The sequence below is a fragment of the Zonotrichia albicollis genome, chromosome 7 (genome assembly GCF_047830755.1).
Source record: "Zonotrichia albicollis isolate bZonAlb1 chromosome 7, bZonAlb1.hap1, whole genome shotgun sequence".
Classification (NCBI taxonomy): Eukaryota; Metazoa; Chordata; class Aves; order Passeriformes; family Passerellidae; genus Zonotrichia; species Zonotrichia albicollis.
This window is the reverse complement of record NC_133825.1, coordinates 48,090,450-48,102,519: the sequence shown is the minus strand read 5'-3', so window position 1 is coordinate 48,102,519 and position 12,070 is coordinate 48,090,450. Positions and strand designations below refer to the sequence as shown.

The 12,070-nt window shown below is 45.1% G+C and overlaps 1 protein-coding gene across 4 annotated transcripts in view; it reads left to right on the top strand.

The window, feature by feature from the left end:
* C7H10orf90 (chromosome 7 C10orf90 homolog) overlaps positions 1-12,070 on the top strand; it is a 98,335-nt gene that overhangs the window by 72,547 nt on the left and 13,718 nt on the right. The gene's annotated exons all lie outside the window — the stretch shown is intronic.

Here is a 12,070-nt window from a genome sequence, read left to right as displayed (position 1 = left end):
GAATTTCAAGGTGTGAATTTTAAGGAGATGACTGCACTGAGCTTGGTTTTGTGCTCCTTGCAATTAAAAATGATCTTGTTTTCAGCTTTTATTTAGAAGGCTACAGTAATAAGCCCAGGCTTTTATACTTAATGGAACCAGGTAAAAGGTTTGCAAATCTTGAATACATTTGTTTCCAACCTTTCCAAGCATTTTACAAACATAAAATGTTCTATGCAGCATTGCCCCTTGGGGAAGGGAGAGGGGCCCTGGGGATTCCTTCCTGCCAGAGTGGTGCAGCTCCTGCTGCACTGGGATTTTCCAGCACACTTGGATAGCCACAGCTGGGTTTATTGCCTTTCCAGGAAGGGAAGGTGGATGGGAAGATTGTCAATGAGTGCAGTCTGTTTTTTACCAAAAGCACAAAGATTAAACTCGCCCCCTCTGTATCCTGCAGCCTTGGGCTACGTTTAATTGCAATTACCCTGTTCTTATATGGCCTTTTTGAGCTAAGGGTCAGTGCATGAACACGAGCCACTTCCTAAAGCTCCTTTGTACCTTCATCCTCCCAGTGTGCCCGTGGAAGGAAACAGAGATGAGAAGCCTCACGCTGCCTAGAGGGCTGGGCAAGGTGCAAACTCCCCCCAGTCCCTGCTGCTCTCCCTTTTCCATGCCTGAAATCAGTGGGATTGCTCCTGCAGGGGCACAGCCTGACATAAAATATTCCTCTGTTTTCCTAAGCATAATCCAGGCTATGTGGTGTTAGACAGGAGAAGAACAGTGGGGAACAGGAGAGGGAAGATGCCAACCAGTGCTAAGGGGTTTGGGATGAAAATACAAAGGGATGGCACCAGCAATTGCAACACTTCATTGTACACATCCTAATTTTAAATATCAGGGAATATCACTCCATGGGGAGTGTTATGTATTCAGGGCTTTATTCAACACCATCTAAGGTTTCTCTGTGATAAAGCAGATTTAAAACTGAGCCTTTCCTAGGCTTAGTGATGCCATGGTGGCATGGAAGAACCACTTTTACTAGAAATAATTAGAAAGTGAGTTGGGAGGCTGCTCCTGGTTCCACAGTTTTACTGAAAGGAGGAAATCAGTGAAGTAAGGAGCTGAGAAATACTGGTTTGTGATAAAGAACTTCCACCATTTGTGTACATAAGACTATAGGTGTAAATAAACATGGGAAGTGTTACCTTTTAACTGCTTCCACCTTTTGTGTGGGTCATAATGTAGAATGCAAAGATATACATTTCTTCTGCTCAGACTCTTTGTAATGTGTAAGGAGGTGTTTATCAGCCTACTACAACTTTCCTGTGTGAAATTTGTATAAACAACCAGAATAATGCTCCAAAACAACAGCAGGATAATCCAAGTAATGAGCTTGTGCACAGCCATCAACCATTTAATAGGAGAAGCCTGGTAAAATGCATGGGACATCCACACTGGTCCTCAAAATGAGAAGGAATGGTGTGGTTTTAACCTGGGACAAATGAAAAACTGACTCCTTTTTACTTCTGGACTGGGTGAAGTGAGGAGGAGAAGTATTGGTATGAGATTATCAATCACAGAATCATTTATGTTTGAAAAGACCTTTAAAATCATACAATCAAACCAGCCCCCAGCACTGCCAAGGCCACCACTGACCCACATCTCCATTGCCACATCCAAAGGGCTTTTAAATCCCTCTAGAACTTGACAACCCTTTTGGAGAAGAACTTTTATCCTGTTCTAGATTCCCAGTTATTTTGGATATTTTTTCCCTCTGCTGTTTACTAATTCAAACCTGTTCCTGTTAGGCTTTGCTCTGCTCCATCTTTATACAATGAAATGTTTGTGAAATGAGGTGTTTAAAAAGAAAGGGGAACCAGCAAAGAAGGGACAGTGAACAAGTTTTGCCACAGTGTTCGTGCTTTAACTCAGTTATCTTATGGATGAGGTAACTGCAGAGAGCACTTTGTCCATTACATTTCTGATGACCCAGAAAGTTGGAGTTTATATTGGTTTGCAGCTGTAGGCAAGAGCTTCCTGCCAGCAGAAATACAAGTGGTAATAACATCACTATGCTGAGAGGAAAAAAAAGAAAAATTACTTTCAAGGCTACGCTTCTCTGTATGAAATCTGTAAATGCAGTTTGCAGGATGTATAGGTTGCTTTATTAGGATCTGAGTTGGAAGGAGCACCCAAATACTTCTCTGCTTTACAGGTGCTGGGGCTGGGTTTGCTGTTTCCTCTAGGCCCAGCTGAGTGTCTTTTTCCTAATCTTTGTGTGACTTCACTGCAGTAATGACGACTCTACTTACTGTATTACTCATTATTTCATGTCCAAATCCAACTGTTCAAGACTTGGCTTTACATGGACCTGGATAACTTAATCTAAGGCCCTTCTTTCAGCAGGAGGCCGGGCCAGGTAATCTCCAGAGTTATGTATTTCCACCATGTGCCTCATATGAAAAGGATGCTTTAGGATTATTAATGAAATGTAAATCTTGGGCTCTGCTCGTGGATGGGAATTACACTTGGAAATCCAAATCTCGGGGACTCAGAGTTCAAAGCCATGGTTTATGCTAGAGCATCCCAAGGATGGAATATGATATTTCCCCACTGTGGACTCTATCTTCTATTGGCTGCACTGCTTTGGGTCTTTACTTCCATTATCTGGCAAGAAATGGGACTGTAAGGGCTGGAAAATCCATGTTGTACATGAAGTCAGGCTGGAACCGTGGGAGGACAGAGGCGTGGGACAGAACTGTGTTTATTTTTAGTGAGTGGCCAACATTCCCATCCCTGGGGCAGCTGCAGGGACGTGTGAAGGGTCCCACTGGGGGCCACACGAGCCACCCACCTCAGAGATGTGGCCAAGGGCCAGCCCAGGCCAAGCTCCACGAGGTGCCTGCCACGGGTGATGGATGTGCATCACCCTGCCTTTGGTCACGGCTTTTAACAAGCTGTCAGGACTTGCTAACGCTGCTCTTAGGCAATGCTGCAATTTCCTTTCCTGTCTGCAGCTGATGTCTCATAAATACAAGGTAAGTTAGAAATGAAAAGATTAGTCTTGTTTCTGCTGAAGACAGGAACATTTTTAATATTAATTTCTCACCTAGCTTTCATGAAGAATGTATTCCCCATGAATATCTAGTTCTCCATCCGTCTTTCACTATCTATTACCCTACTGGGCACTAGGCTGAATTATTAAAAAGGAGAAAAAAGAAGAAAATGGGACAATTTTAAATTCTTTTTGACCTCTTGATTAAACAATATCATCTCTTTTCTAGGGAAGATTATAAATGCCAACATCTAAATTTATCCATTTGAGCTTAGATAGCAGTAAACTTCACGCCTGAGCGCCTTCACACATCTCAGCTCTTTTCTAAACCAAAATATTTCCTGCTCACCTCTACACTTTTGTTCATGTTTTGTTGTCATACCCAAAACTGATGTGGAGAGATATTAAGGAATAACGGCTGAGCTGGAGAGTGAATCCACTCTGGATGGTGGGTGCTGTGCTGGATCCCTCTGCCCTGAGCTGAGGTGCAGATGTGCAAGGAGGGTAGGGGGACATGACAGAAGGGAAAATCATGAATTACATTGCCATGTAAGCCAACCAAAATTAGGGACATCAGGGTTATAAGATAATCATATGGCCACAACAGTGTGGTCATAGGACCAGGGCATTGACAATCCCTGTGCCAGGCGCTGCTGAGGGACCTCAGATCCTGGGGTCAGTCTTGGACAAGAGAGACCTGGAGGGGCTGGAGGGTGTCCAGGGAAGGGAACAGAGCTGGGAAGGGTCTGGAGAATCCCTGAGGAGCTGGGCAGGGGCTGCAGAATCCCTGAGGAGCTGGGCAGGGAATGGAGAATCCCTGAGGAGCTGGGAAGGGGCTGCAGAATCCCTGAGGGGCTGGGAAGGGAATGGAGAATCCCTGAGGAGCTGGGCAGGGGCTGCAGAATCCCTGAGGAGCTGGGCAGGGCTCACCTGGAGCAAAGGAGGCTCAGGGGCCCTTGTGTCTCTGCACAGCTCCTGCCAGGAGGGCACAGCCGGGGGGAACAGGGACAGGAGCAGAGGGAACGGCCTCAGCCTGGGCCAGGGCAAGTTTGCGTTGGGTATTGGGGAACATTCCTTCATGGAAAGGTTTGTCCAGGTCTGGCATGGCTTGAGGGCAGTGCTGGAGCCCCCATCCCTGGAGGGATTCAAAAGCCATGTGAAGGTGGCACCTGGGGATATGGTGGCCATGGCAGAGCCGGGGATGTTTGGAGCCCAGGCCCAGAAGGTTCCAGAGTTCCAGCCAGAAGGGCTCCATGGTTCCACACTGCAGTCAGCAGCAGGAGGGGATGGCACACAATGGGGATGGCACACAATGGCGATGGCACACAATGGGGATGGCACACAATGGGGATGGCACACAATGGGGATGGCACACAGTGGGGATGGCACACAATGGGGATGGCACACAATGGGGATGGCACACAATGGCGATGGCACACAATGGGGATGGCACACAATGGGTGGCTGTGATGAACGTGCTCAGCAGAGCCCTGGGAGCTCTCCTGCCTCTGGGGTGTCCAGGGCAGCACTCCCAACGTTCCTCTTTGAGAATTCAGGGATGAAATGCTCAGGAGGGGAGGGACGTGGCCACAGCAGTGAATGAGACACCCCAGACACTCGGTAATGCCAATGCTTGCACCTTTGCCCAAAGAGCGTGGCAGGGGACTTGGAAGAATAATTTGCCTAATTAAAACAACCTAAGGCAGCCAGTGGGGAAAACTGAGATGGGATCTGGGCTTTGGGTTTGTTAAATGGCCCCAGATGATTACAGATTTCTGTTTCCTTCTTGAACTTACTCATTAACAGGTGCTGAAGTCAGCAGTGTTAATGAGTTTTTAAGGGGTAAATAACTAGACTTGAATTTGTTTCAAGGTCTGTTTTAATTTTTTGATGCATGCATGTACATTCCTCCTCATACTGGGGTAAAATCAGAACAGCTGGTGCTGTGGGACTTTGATAAGCTGCTACCTGCAAAGCAAAAATATATTTTTGTTTTAAATACACACTGAAGAGCTCCAGGTATTTGAGACATATATGTATCAAGAAAATCTTGTGGGTCACCTTTGAACTAATAGATCAACCCGGTAACAGAATGAGCTAATTAGGAAATCTGAAGGCTATGAGTAATATTTACTTTCATTAATTAAATAGTATTTGAAATGCTGTGATGAAGGAATGTGGCCTGTTGTTCTCACCTCATCTTCTTTGTTTATGGGAAAGTCACCATGCAATAAGCCAGAGTACAAGATTTGTACGTGTGTAAAAATAAATATATATATGTACATGAACAAGACATAATTAGAGGAAAGCAGTTCCTGACAATATGGAATTTATTGTATAGAAACTTGAGCAGCTCCAGCTGATGCTAATTAACTCTCCACCCTGCAAATGTGTGCAGCAGAACTGGTGGTGAAGACAGGAGAAATATGAAATATGGCACAGGAGATTTTACTTATCTTGCACCTGCTAAGCACAAGGAGCCAAATCTTCAGCTGATGTCAACCAAGTGAAATCTCTGCCTGCAGAGGAGTGACACTGATTTACACCAGCCAGGAATCTGGCTGGGGATGTTACTGACTTGGCATTATGGACACAGCAGCTGGTGCTGACTTGTTAAGAACAAAGGACCACATGCCAAAAAGCCCATTAAAAGGAGCTCCTTTGATGTTTCACTTCATCTGGGATAAATTTGAAATGGAGGAGGCTGTCAATTTTCCTTAGTCTAGACATTCTGTGTCACTGGGTCCGTGTTACACTGAGGTGTGACCTTCATGTGCTGCATCCCCGGAAAATGAGGATTCAATCACTGCAGGTGATGAAAACTCGAGTGAGGAACTGGAAATCCTGTTACTCTGGAAGATGCTGCCAGCCTTTGAGACAGACCCCAGCCTGTGTGATGGGCCAGAGCAGTTTCCTCTCTTTATCTCTGAGCTTTTAATTTCATTTGTAGAAAGAAGGGGATGCCTCATATTTTCTGGAGGGTCCTTTTGCATTTTTTAGAGTAGCAGCTCTTCAGCTTTGCTCTGTCTCAAAGGCCTGCTGCCTTCCCCATCATCTGGTGGTACAAAGGGCGTAGGAGAAGGAAGGGATCAGCAGGAGGGATATTCTTTGATATTCCACTCCTTTAAACTACTTATTTATGAAATCAGGAGACAGATGTGGTGACCTCCTGTCCTGCCATATGGAGGCAAGGCTACCCCTGGGATTGTGAGCAATGCTGTCAGCAAGGGAGAAGGGGGATGCTCAGGGCTGTGAGAGCCAAAGCTGGCTTTCAGTGACAGTGCTGTGATGTCACAGTGACCCTGGCTGAGGCCATTTTCCTGTGGAACCAATTGTTCTTTATCAATTTCTCTGTGGTTTAGGGCAACGAGCAGCCAGAGATGGTTGGATCTTCTTGGGGTTGGTTTCTTTGCAATTTTCTTGTGGATTTTTTTTGTTTGGTTTTGTGTGATCATAAAATAATTTGACTGGAGTTGAAGTTTCCTTCAGGAAATGCATTTTGAGGATTAAAGGCTCAATTTTCTGTTCTGGGACATTGCAATGAAGCTGTTGGGTAGGAAGGCCATTGTTTCTCTGGAAGACAGAATGATGTCTGCCCTGTTAATGATGATACAGAACACAGTTTTATGAGTGAAACTTATAAATTAGATTTTCCCAAAGATGTTCGTGTTGTCTGAAGATCCGAGTTAAAGTTCAGCATATGAAAACTGAGGGTTTGATTCTTCCTCTCTTTTCCATTTTGGATTCCATGATTTAAAGGTCTCTTCCAACCTACACCATTCTGTGATTCTGTGACATTTCTATCTGAGCTGTCAGCCTTGGTAAGAATGTGAGACAGTTTGAAGTGAAAGACTGGAGGGTACAAGTCACTCGTTAGCACTCCGGGCCAGCAGCAGGGCTGGAATACCAGAATCATTAAAATAATGATTAAAAGAGATGGGCTCTGTGGATTCAGTGACTGCATTATGCCACTGGAGTAAAGAGCCTCATTTTCCCCTAATTCACACTTGGTTTAAACCAGGAACGACTCTTGTACAGTCTGTGAAATGAATACTTGGCTCAGCCTGGCTGCGGTAAATTATCAGAAGGAGCTGAACTAGGTGCCTCAGACATGATGAGAATTCCAAGTGGCCCAAGCCTTTCTTACCCTGAAATTCGCCATTTAAATGTTCTGAATCATCCTGAACGTTTTTTTTTCCAAGTCACACTGCATCAGATTACTCCTTGAGTCACTACAATAGCGTCTGATAGCTTCTAGCATGACGTCCTGGAAATGCAAACATGGATTTCTAACTCGGAGGGTTTGGGTCTGTGGCTGTTACAGGCAATGTCTCGAAAGGACAGCAGTAAATATTTTTTTCTTTCACCCTCTCCCAGCTCATAGGAGGAGAAAGGGAAAAATGCTAGTAAAACATACAAGCCCTGTAGTTTAGCAGCTGGATATTGGGAGCTCCGTGGTGTGAGCAGTCACCTCCATCCTGTGGGTGGGTTATTAGCTGTCCACTCAAATATCCTGCTGCAATCACACCCTCTCAGGATTCCAGGTGTAAGGTGATGTCCTGCAGGTGCCAGGCAGGAACGTTTCCTTCTCATTAAGGTTGGGAAAAGTCCTGCAAGATCACCAAGTCCAACACCACCGTGTCAACTAAACCATATCACCATATCACATCTGCTACTTTTTGGAACACTTCCAGAGATGCTGGCTCCGCCTGGGAAGTCTGTTTTGGGGTTAACCACTCTGTCAGTGAAGAGATCTTTCCTGCTGCCCAACCTGGACCTGCTCGGGTGCAACTGGAGGCTGTCAAATTGCAGGATTTTGCTGGTGCAACCGCTGCAAATCCTCCTTCCACCAAAACTCTCCATGGCAGCCAGACTGGGTGCTGCAGGTTGGTCCCCATTCCCTCCCTGGAATAAGTTATGTTCCCTTGTTTAACAGCAAGGGAGAAGGTCAATTAATTACTTGAAAAGTGCTTGGAGAAAATAAATTGGCCTTCAGCAGGGAGAGGCTGATTGTTAGGGGCTGGTGATTAGCTGGGTTTGGGATTGTTTGCTCTGAAGCCACTACAATAATTTTGCCCAAAGCCTTCTGTAAACAAGCTGTTTCTTGACATTAAGAAGCTTTTCCTACTTAGGACTGATTATAGGTTTGAAGCCTAACAGCTCTTAGGTACACTTTCTGTTTTAAATGATTACAACTTTCTACAGTCAAATATTAGCTTTTGCCAAAAGAAAGCCTCTTCCTTTTGAGAAATATGGCCACAGCTGTCAACATGGTTTAAAAAAAAAAACCTACCAGAAAGAGGTAGCTAGGAAAAAGAGAAGGTTTTTTTGCTAGAGATAATTTTTTAATCTAGACTCTTAGCTTGAGGTGTTATTGATAGAGCTGAGATAATTAAGCTTTATCCCCAGCAGGCAGGGCTGTTTGAAGAAGCATTAATACAGGTGCAATGACACATTCATTGGGAGGAATGGGCTGGCTGAGCCTCTCTCCTGAAGCCAGCAAAGTTACCTTGACTTTGGATCTTGGCAGTTCTGGGAATGGAGCTGAGGACACGGCCCAGCTCTGTTTCTCAGGATCCAGCCCCAGGTTTTTATGGAAAGGTGAATCAAGACCTTGTTAAACATCACATTTTGAACAGGGAGTGTGGGCAGAGCCACAATACCAGGAATTCGGGTGGTTTCCATGGATGTTGATGCTGAGCAGCAGCTGATGCTGCCTCTTGCAAATGAGTCATTTGAGAAGCATCAGGAGACAGTTTGGGACAAAAGTCTCATTGCTGGTCAGCAGGAATTTTAGTCAAAACATGAATTTTGTGGCACCCCTGGCCGACTGCAGCTCGCTGACTGATCACAAGTGATGCCTTTTGTAAAAAATAAATCCTCCATCCTACCTTGCATCCCTTGACAAACCCTGGCATAACTAATAACGCTGCCATGGCTCTCAGTGTTTCCATTTCTCTGGGTTCCCAGGCTGTTGAGATGATGTGCTCTGTTTGCTCACATCTCAGACTGCGTGGCTCAGCTGTGCCAACCCTTGATTCATGACAAGGGCTGGGCCATCACTCTCTGTCAGACACGGGCTGGAGCCTTGCTCGGGATTATGGATGGCTGCTGGAGGCACGTGTGGGCCTCCACAACTACTGGGGCTAAATCTTGAAGGAGGCAGAAGTTTCTTATATTTGAGGAATGTTCATTCCTGCTCCTCTCTGCTTGGGGTGTTGGCAGCATCGGCTCCCAGCACGGAGGTCCGGCAGCTCAGGATGTGGGGCTTTTTTATGGAATTCAAACAAACCCCCCAGCAGGTGGTCTGCAATGTAGAGCCACCCCCAGAGCTGATGTCTGATCTCATTAGGGACACCCGGGCAATCAGCTCAGTGTCCCCTCCCCAGCCACCTCTCGGCCTGACTCGGTGGCCAGGGAGGATTTGCAGCCCTGCCTCTCCTAAAATGAGCTTTGGCCAGTTTCAAAGGAGCACTTTGTCACAAATCATCAGAAATCCACACTGGAACTCTGGGAAGAGTGTTATATTCAAGGATGAAAAGCTGAATTATCCTGCTGTAAAGTGAAATGGGGGGAAAAAAGCAGTAACAATGGAACAGGGGATGTTTGCCTGGGTTGTGTGTGTCTCAAATTTAACCTGCTGTAATGCAGGGTCACTTCCCGTTAGCAAAACCCCCTGAAGGGAGAGAGGGGAAATGTAAAAAGATACTTTACAGTAAAACAATATACTTATTTTACTCCAAGATCAAGGATTCTTTTTTTTTTTTTTAAGGAGCTTTTGAAAACCTACCCTTGGTTTTACAGAATATTTTAAACTCCTCCTATATGGTATGGTTTTCACTAAGTCATTATTTAAAAATTGAGCTCTTGTCATCTTTCTTGCACAGGGCAAAAATGACTCTTCTCCAGATGTAATTATGACTTTGTTCCTTAAATTTGCTTCTATAAGCAGCTGAACTTTTCCAACTACAACCTATACTGGCTGAATTTTATTAATGGAGTCACTCTGCTTTCTGTTTCTTTGAGTTTTGCTCTCCCATATCTCCCAAAGCATTACACTTGCATGTCTTTGTTCATTGGTTTTAAAGGCTTTCCTCAGCTGGGATAATAGAAAAACCATCTATTTCTGGTCATCCAGTTGCAATTCTGGCTATTCTCACTGGGGCATATATGTTTCAAGCTGGGTTGGTGGAGGGATTTAGATATACAATTCCAGATAGTCTTAATGAGAGTAACAGTCCTAATTCCCCACACAGAATATTAAAAATGGGTCCAGGGTGTACAGAGTGAAACACTGTGATCTTACCTTTAAGTACCTTTGCCTTGTTCTTTTTTTTTTTAATTCCTAAATATCATTTGCATCTGTGTTCATTAAAGTAACTGAGAGCTGCTTTGAGGATGAGGGAGTTGATTTTTGGAGCCCCTGTCTGGTTTGCTTTGCTCTGTTTTCCTGGAGATTTTGCTCCACCTGGGTGCACCTTTGGAAGGGAAAGGTTAATTCAAGAGGGAGCTGGAAGAAAGAATTTAGCAAATTGACTCTGTTATTATTCTGATTGCCTTCAGTGTTAGACAAGAAGAAGATGCACATTTTTTTATTGCTTTAATTAACTACCACCAAAAAAAGATTCCCACCATACTGTGAATCTAATAAGGATTAAGACTCAGTTAGAATATTAGAACCAGATCCACAAGGAAGAAGCTTTTCATGCAGGAAGGACGTGTTGATTTTGTTCCTGAACTTCATCAGGAATCATGGGGGGTTTTGAAATTCTTTCTCAAGGCAGCCTTTTATCATAAAATGCTAAGAAGCATCCATCCCCTTTTTGTAGTTTTTGACCCCATTCTTAGTTTTGTTCATGCATTTCTTTTCCTTCGCTCCTAATCCACATCTTCATAGGGGTCCCCCAGGCCTTGTTGGGAGGATGCCACTGGTGGAGTTTCTTTCAGCAGGGAAGTGGTGCAGAGAGGAGAGAAGGTTTTCTCCATTTGCACAACGCGTAAGAAATTTCCTGGAGCTTAATTGTCCATTCTTGAAGGGTGCTGTACTTACACTTGGAAGCCAATATCCATGGAGAGCTAGTCTGGTAGTTAGGAGTAAATGGGCTGTGAATACTCCAGGCAGCTCCTCTTTCTCGTGTTCAGATCAATATTCTGAGTTAGAGAGGGGAGATGTGGCTTGGAGCCTCCTCCTTCCCTCACTCTGGTCTCCACTGTTCTACCCTTCTCCCTTCAGCCCATTGTGACCCCCCCGATGACTCCTGCTGATTTTGGGGAGCCCAGCAGCAGCAAACGGCCCCTCCTGGGGACACAGAGCTGCCTGGAGCAATTTGACAGCGAAGCTGTTTGGCTTCACAACACACATTTGCTGCACAGACCGTTTCTTGATATGAAGGCAAATTATCTCCCACTGTGATGCTGCCATGGATGAGCAGAAACTCTTTCCTCCTTTCCTCTTTCTTCTCTTCTCTGTGTACTGCTGGCCAGTAAACTATTTTAATTTAAAAGGTGATTTAATGAGATAATCTGTTTTCCATTCAGGTTCTTCCTGGGGCTTAGCTCCCCTCCTTTTTTCCCCTCTATCCATCTGATTTCTTGGCTGCCTGAGTGAAAGGGCTTCCTCCCCTGCTGCTCTGCAGTTCCTCAGTGCTACCTGCTGCTTTCTTCATCTTCTCCTACCCCACTGCTTGTTCCTACTCCTCCCACAGCCACCCTTTGAGCCCATGACCCCATTAATCTGTCCCAGTGCTTTTTCCCCCCTCTCTGTGCCATAAGACATTTTTGTGTGACTGCAGGAATGGGATTGGTCAGGGAGCAGGTCCATGGATATGCAAGAGCTCTGAGGGGATGCACAGAATTGAGTCTGTCCAGTTTCTTGGGAGCATTTGCATCAAAACTATTTCCATCTGAGAAAAGAGCTTGGTTGTGATAAAAGATAAGGGAGATATTTGCAATGTATGAAAAACACAGAGAAAAATAAGTTCTGTCAGAGAGCAGGAGAGCTTGGATGTTTGAGACCTCTGTGTGCACCTCCTTGCT